Here is a 5,930-nt window from a genome sequence, read left to right as displayed (position 1 = left end):
CTAGTCTGCTGTGGAGAGGCTTTGGACAGCAACCTAGTTGCAAGAGTGGGCTAGGGAATGGCAGGGTGCACCAGCTGACTGGAGGTTTGTTTGGAGTAGCAGACATGCTGTTTTTACTTAAGAGTATATAAGTTATAAGGTGGCTTGAGGATCGTGTTTCTGATTGTGGGTGACGGCCAAGGCCCATCTGCAATTCAGGTGTGCTGAATCTTAAGTGAGATGGGTTGCAGAGGCTAGGACCATTGCTTGTTGAGTGTCATGGACAGACACTGGGGAGAGGGGAAACATGGCTTCCAGTCCTAACTCTGCTGACAGTGTCACTGCCACGCAGCCAGATTCTCCTTTCCTTAGTTGTGGGGATGATGCTAGAACAAGGGAAGTAGCCTGGATCAACATGTTTGCACAGAAAAATAATGTGAGACATTCAGGTAATTTAAAAATTGCTGGAAGTTGCCTTTATAAAATAAAGAGAAACAATTTTAGGGTTTTTTTTAGTTTGCATATTTACATATTATTTTTAACAGGAAATTAACCTAAAAATTACTAATGAGATATGAATTGATTATCTTTTATGTCAAATGCTTGGAACCAGATATCAGAATGCTTTGGATTTTAGATATATTTGAATTTTGGAATATATATATTATGAGGTGCTTTGGTGGATAGTACCTGCATCTAAACTTGAAATTCATTTGTTTCACATGCACCTTACACACATAGCTGGAAGGCAATTTTATCTAATATTTTTAGTGTTTCTGTGTTTTGACCGAGACCTATTACATGAGATCGGGCATGGAAATCTCCACTTAGGGCTCACAAAGTTCTGGATTTTGGAGCATTTCAAAATTCTGAGTTTTTGATAGAGGATGCTCAATCTGTTTCGAAGAATCTCTGTTTTATATCTTGTAAAAACTCTGTCCCATGTGTACATGGCACATCTGTGGCACATCTCAATGCCACTAGCTCGGGTTAAGTGTTCAGTGGCTTCATTCATTCATAGGTCCCTGCTACATTGGACAGAGTGCTCTAGATGATGTTAAAAGGCCTGCCCAGCTCTACCATCCTAGTCCACCCATGGACAGCTTTGCCATTTACTTAGTCATCCTGCTTCTGGGTCTCACCTCTCAAGGTCCCATGCATCAACCTGAGCACCCAAGAAGAAATAATTTGTGGTGAGGCACTGTTACCCCAGATAGGCTAGAGGCCTCCCAGGAACCAAGCAATTAACTCCCTACTTACCTTGGGAAATTGCTTTGAGATCCCGTGTGAAAGCAGGTGATGAGTACAAATGCAAAGTAATTAGTCGCTGAGAATTTCTTCTTACATAGGCACAGACGTAAGTATGGTCTGTGAAGCCTGTTCCTACCCAGAGCCCCAGGAAGCCTAATTAAATATCTCCTGTAAGTGCTCTAAGATGCTCCAGATGAAAGGTGGCCAGTGCCAGCCAAACATCCTCCTGGGCAACATCTGATCGTGCCAGTCCTGGGCTGTACCATTACTGCTGGGACTGACGTCACTCTCTGCAGTTAGCAGAGCAGCTCTTGTGCCTGAGGAAATTCAATGCAATGGGAGCGTTGGGGACCTCACCAGGTGACTCATTAAAAAAAAAAAGGGACACCCCCAGACTTGTGCTCCAGGGGCCGCGCCTGGTCATAGGTTCTAAGAAGCTAGATCCTCTTTTCCCCAAATTATATTCTTTATCTCCTAATTGAGCTCTCTGCTCCTCAAGCTGAAGTAGCTTAAGGTAGCGGATGAGTCAGGAGCTGCAGTGTGGCTTCATCTGCCTAGGGTGCAGTTCCTCATTTTCTTTGTTGAGTTGGTCTTCAGGACGGCATGTGAAGACAGTGAAGTTCATCTTTGGCACATGCTTCCTTTCTGTCCAAAGCCTCTGCCCTTTGCAGGGACCTGGCTGTGTTAGTGTTCACCAGAGAAACAGAACCAAGAGGGTCCAAACTTACAATCGTAACCTGGTAAGTTACAATTTTTAGGCTTGCAATTTTCAGGCTTTCTGACGGTGGGAAAGCAATATGCAGTCAGTAGGAACAGTGCTTCACGTTTTCACTTTGCTCTTCTCCTGGGCTAGGCCTGGTGATATGTGCTGTGGTTCTCTCCCACCTTACTGGCCAGCGGTAGTGAGCTACAGCTTCTGGTCAGCCAGGAGGTCCCAGGGCACAAGAGCCGATACTCTGCAGTGTACCATGTTGCTGAGCTCTGACGTTTGGTAAGCTGGGTTTACCAAGCACATTTTTCATTTATGATATTTTCAACTTTGAGGTGGGTTTGTTGGGATGTAACCCTATGGTAAATCTAGAAGCATCTCTCTCTGTGTATAACATATTTATAAGGAATCAGGTTGTGTGATTATCAAGGTTGAGTGGTTGATCCACTATCTGCCATGTGTAAACTGGAGAACCAGGAAAAAGAGTGGCCAGGGAAGGCAATGGTATAAACCCAGTTTGATTTTGAAGGTTGGACAACCAGGAGCAGTGATATCTCAGGTCAGGAGGAGACTGATGACCAGGTCAAACAAAGAAAGTGATTTCACTCTTCCTCTACCCTTTGTTCTACTTGGGCCCCCAATGGATTAAGATTGGATGCCCCCCCCATTATGAAATTGATTTACTTAGTGTACTGGTTTACATACTAGTCTATCTGAAGACACCTCACAAGCATCCCTGGTTTTACCACCTCCTGGGCATCCCTTAGCTCTATCAAGTTGACACAAATCAATCATCACACCGACCATCTCACAGGCGTTCCCTCTTCTCCTCCTGCTCTGCCATCTCAAAACTCTAATCTACAGACTGCATTCTCATAGTTTGTATCTTATAAAAATGTTACCACATTAATTTTTTTCAGGTATAAAAACCATATTTGCTTCAGTCATTCATGTCTGTATTTTACTCATTTACTAACAGGAATTTAGGAATGGCCTGTGCATCAGTGTGTTTGGTAAGCAATGAACTGGGCTTCAGAGGAGGGATAGGCCTCTTTTGGATGGCTCTTTTGTTTGCTTTTACTTTAGATGCTGATGTTCCTCTGGGTTCCATCTTCTAACCATCATCCTTCCCATTTGTTCATGGACTATTCTCCTTGTTCTGCGTGCTCACTCCAGGAAAGTCGTTCACTGCACAATTTCAGGGAGATCCAAGATGGAGTAGAGTTCCATAAAGGTAGCTCCCAATTCCCCTGAGAGTCCCATCTCATCTTCTGCCAGTGACCCCATGTCTGCATCACCAGCCTCCTCCTCACTCTTCAATATCAGGGTTAGAGATCCTTCCCTCCCTGCCTCCCTCCCTTTTTTTCTTCTCTCTTTTTCTTTCTTCCTACTCCTTTCTTTTTTGAGCACATAACATTTACTGGTAATAAAGTGTGTCAAAAGCCCTATCATAGTCATCTTGGCTGGTTAGGACAAACATGCCATAGACTACGTGTGTGTCTTCAACAAGAGATATGAATTTATCTCAATTCCGGACACTAGAAAGTCGAAGATGTAGGTTCTGGCTGATTTGGCTCTTGGTGAGAGCCTCTTCCTTTATATATAGGGCCATTTATATAGATGGCCACCTTCTCATGCATCCTCACATGGCAGAGGGAGAGGAAACCAAGACAGTTCTCTCCTATGTCTCCTTACGAGGACACCAACCCCATCATGAGGCCTCCAACCGTGTGACGTATGTATCTCCCCAGTCCCATGTCCAAATACCATCCTACTGGGAATAGAGCTTCAACATAGGAACTCTGTGGGGAATGCAAACCTTCTGTCCATAGCAGGCATTAATATTATATGTCTAGCATGGGAACATTTCCACATAGGAATTAGTGTGTATTCTTGATCCAGCTCAAGATATGGAATGTGTTTAGCACCTTAGAGGAAGTTCCCTCATGCCTTTTCTCATTAGTCCCCAGAGGTAACCTTTTTAAAAAACTTTTTGATCATACAGCAGTTTTGCTGAACCTTGAATTTCATATATACAAAAGGCAGGCAGGTAGAAATATAGAACTTACATTCTTTTTTTTCTGACTTCTTTCACTGATCACAATATTGGAGAAATTTATTCTTGTTGCATATGTCAACATTTAGGCACATATTTTTAGTGGGATATTCTTTTTTACATATGCTGCTGGGGAATATGATGCCACAGATCCACAACTAAATACATTATTTCAACATTTTAAATACAATTAAAAATCAATTAGGATTAAAATAATTATTACTGGCCATATAGATTTGCTAGATCATTTAAATGAAGTAATGTATATGAAGCACCCAGCAACTGTGTTCATGTAAAGTAAAAATGCTATTCAGAATTAGGAGAAGGGTGATACCCTTACTGGTCCACTGTTATCCTACTTGCCTACCTTTTGTATATATATGGCCATTTATATAGATGGCCACCATCTCACCTGTGGGAGATAGGTCCTGAGTCACTTGGTAGTCATGTTATTATCTTTAAAAAGTTTTAGCCTTTAATACCACTAAGAAAATGATTTTATGCCTTGGGGATTTAGTAATACCTTGGAAAGTACTTACTTGTACCTTTGTACATGAGTTAATTTCTTGGGAACTAGATATAAAGCTTTGATAGTGCCTTAACCCTTCAGTGTGAAAAAAAATGTTTTTTCCCCTCACCTTTAAAGATGTTTTCTCACCTTTAAATATAGAGTTACATCTTTAATCATAAAATTTTAATATTAAATAGGTAAAGTAGGAGTGCTTCTGTGGCTAGCCTTCAATGCCAAGTTCATGACAGACTCTCAGCATTGCTGGAGTGGTACACAATCCACTTTCAATAGCCTTACAGCTCAGACACAATGTGAATCCATGGTCCTCACCAAAGCTCCATTAAACATCCAGATAAAGGACAGAAGGAAACAAAGTTCTGGGAATTTGGAGTCTAGAGTCAGGGAGCCTCCCACTGTGGAAACAAACACTGGGATCTGGGAAAGCAATGAACTGCAGATGTCCACAGTCAGGAAAGAGCTGCAGGTTGCTCAGAAATATATAAAGGAAAGATGAACCACTACCTAGGAGTGACTGCTCCACAGAGGTCTGATGCCGTTGTTTCCCCCTGAACTCTACTGCTTTAACACACACCTCACCAGACATCGGAGTGGCCCACCTTCCAAGTCCTCCCACACTCAAAATCGACAATTTAGCCCAGTGTGAAACTTAGACTATAACACGCGTTAAAATAGACAATAAGGAGGTAAGGTTTACTTTGCATGGATGTGCTTCGCAGCCTGTTCTGTGGTTGTCTGCAACATAAAGGATAGTTCCAGAGAATGGAAAGCACTGATCCTTTCTCCACAAAGCCTCCTTTTTCTCAGCCTTTTCATTTCCTGTAAGTGCAGTAAAGAGAACACCAGAGTGACACCATGATGCGGAGGGCGAGGCCTCGGGTGGCCAAGTGCATCTGCTGGCTGCCAGGCTCTGAGGCAGCCATAGATCACCTGAGCCGAGGAGCAGTGGTTGGTGGGCTGGGCTTGTCCAAGCAGCAGCTGTGAGGATCCTCCCCACAAAGAGGAAGAGCCACCTCTCTGTGAGGGAGTGACAGTGTATGGGCTCGGACCTTTCTGTGCCTCTGTCCTTTCCAAGTTCAAAAAATACCTACCTTTCTGGCTACATCATTGCTCATCTTTTGAATATTTCTTTCTTTAAAAAAAAAAGCTTCTTTTTTTAAAACAAGTTTCAAAATTGCAGAATAGTTGAAAGAACGGTACAGCAAATATCTGTCGACGCTGCCTGCAGATTCACCATTATTAATATTTTGTTATGTATGTTATCATCTATTATCCACCTACTTACCTACCTACCTGCCTACCTACCTACCTATCATCTCCTAAACAACTTGAATGTAAGTTGCATACACCAGGTTGTTTTCTCAAAATGCTTTGATATACCTCTCTTAAGTATAAGGACATTTTCC

The sequence above is a fragment of the Ictidomys tridecemlineatus genome, chromosome 14, assembly GCF_052094955.1.
Source record: "Ictidomys tridecemlineatus isolate mIctTri1 chromosome 14, mIctTri1.hap1, whole genome shotgun sequence".
NCBI lineage: Eukaryota > Metazoa > Chordata > Mammalia > Rodentia > Sciuridae > Ictidomys > Ictidomys tridecemlineatus.
This window is presented reverse-complemented; position numbering follows the sequence as displayed.